Raw genomic sequence first — 2,246 nt, forward strand, 5'->3', positions numbered from 1 at the left:
GACACCCTGAAGTATGTGTTCGATCAACAAGGAAAAAGTTTGGATGCTTTTGCTCAAGTTATGGTAAAGACTCATGAGGAAAAAAAGGTCGGTGATATGCTTAGCGAGCTTGGATTCACCGATGATAAAATTATTTCTGTTACACTCAAGTTCTCCATAAATCCTCAATTGAAAAAAACCTTTTAGTCACTAGAAGATAGTAAAAAACTGGATTTGTTAGAGCTATATTGCATACTTAGAGTTAATCTCTTTTCAAGAAACAAAGTTGGAGATTGGATTTATAGTACATTTGATTTTTTAGACTAATCAATTTGGCACATGTTAATATAGAATTAGTAGTGTCAGCAGAATTTTGGTATCTTAGATTTATAACAATTTGGTATTTTGTGCAGAATAATTTTCAATATGTGTAGAATTGTTTCTTTTGTTAATGTTAATGCAGAATTTTAGCTAAAATTAGTGCAAATTTTTGTTTAACATTACTACAAATAAGTTATAATTAGTTTTGGATTTCAATTCAATTGTGAGGAAGTTTCAAATAAGTTATAATTAGTTTTGGATTTCAATTCAATTGTGAGGAAGTTTCTTTTGTATGTTTAAATGCAAAATTTAGTTTGAAAATTAGAATAGAATTAGTTTCAGATTTTTTTTTTCAATATGATGAAGTTTTTTTTGTTAAACTAGTGCAAAGTACCAATAAGACATAGCAAAATATGTATATTTTGGACAAGCCTCACCAAATGATGAACAACTATTTTGTATATTTTACACAACTTTTCAAGATCTAAACTCAATGACATTATATCAACACACAAAAAGTCCTTTGTTTGTTCCACAATAAACAAACATGTAAACTAAATAGAGATCAAACAAAAAGTTAAAACTCTGCTATGTTGTTGAACTAAATTGCACAATGTCACAGTCCAACTCTAACCCTTCCATTTATGATTGAAATTCCATGTAGCCAACAAACGCTAACAACTCCTTGGCACTTAGAATATAGTTCATTGAACTTCTCTAATATAATCTTTGTATTATCCTCTCTGTTTGGATATAATATCTTAGCAACAACTTCATGGTACTCATGATAATCTTCGGTGGAATGATGATGAGTTGCTACTTGCTAGCCATATGAAGCACCAGGTGGAATCACCTTCTAAGATATAATTATTCAAATATGATGGTTAACGTGTGAGCTCCAGGACATGTGTCTATGTGCATGCATATATGACAATTCATTGTTAGTTAACACTTTAAACACAATAATTAAAAGAAAAGAAAAACAAGAAAGCCATAATGATGAACACAGATATGTTGAACATCTGTAAATATTTGGCTCATACCTTATGAAAACCACACATGAAAAGTAAATATTTCATGATCAATTAAAATAATACTCTAGCTTTAAGAAAATAATATTTGAATTTTGTTTGGTTTCAATTCAAGCCCATATCAGAAATAATTCTAGTCTTTTTTTTTTACAGATCCACCTCTAGAGAAAAGAAAACTTTTTTCTTTGTATAATATAAATAATGTTACATCAAAATCAATTCTAAACTAAATCAATTTTGCTATAATTGATTCGACCAGCAGATCTCATGCACACTTTAAAAACATTATGATAATACTAATATATACCATGATTCACTCTATTGCACAAATTTCTTATCAACAAACCTAGGGATATAATGAACTAAAAATAATAAAGGATCCCCACAAATTCCAGTGATAAACAAGTTAACACACACATGCACACAAGTAACCATCATCAGCTCATGCAAACTCTTCATTATAACAAAACAGAACCAAAAAGAAGAATCAAAAACTAAAAAAAAAAACATGTAACGTTATGCACTTCTTAATTTTAGTTTAGTTTCAACCGGTTTGACAAATTGAATAACCAAACCGAAGTTCAAAACAAATAAATAAAAAATTTGCACAGGAACACAGCAAAGCCAGAAGCATACCAAATCGAAACAGAAAATGAAAGAGAAATGAAGAAAATTGAAAAGAAAATAGGAGTGTGAGTGAGAAAGGAGTAACAAACCAAAAGCTACAACGAAGAAGATTGAAATTTCAATAGAGATAAAAGAAACGTATTCCCCTAATCCCTGCGCCATTTTTAGAAGAGGAGCTTAACTAGGGATTTTAGATTTTTAGATTTTAGAAATTGATGAAGAAGAGAAACTGAGTTGGTGTTTAGGGAAGGGTTAGGGCAAAGAGTGAGATACAGGGAGGGAAGAGGG

At 30.1% G+C, this 2,246-nt stretch overlaps 1 long non-coding RNA gene across 1 annotated transcript; it reads right to left on the reverse strand.

Annotated features, from left to right (window-relative positions):
• Positions 1-741: 741 nt before the first annotated feature.
• LOC127744864 (uncharacterized) lies at positions 742-2,246 on the reverse strand. Its single transcript, XR_008006108.1, has 2 exons — positions 2,048-2,246; positions 742-1,211 (listed from the first exon to the last, which is right to left on the reverse strand). It is a non-coding gene; the product is annotated as an uncharacterized LOC127744864 (long non-coding RNA).

This window comes from Arachis duranensis, chromosome 2, assembly GCF_000817695.3.
Source record: "Arachis duranensis cultivar V14167 chromosome 2, aradu.V14167.gnm2.J7QH, whole genome shotgun sequence".
Classification (NCBI taxonomy): Eukaryota; Viridiplantae; Streptophyta; class Magnoliopsida; order Fabales; family Fabaceae; genus Arachis; species Arachis duranensis.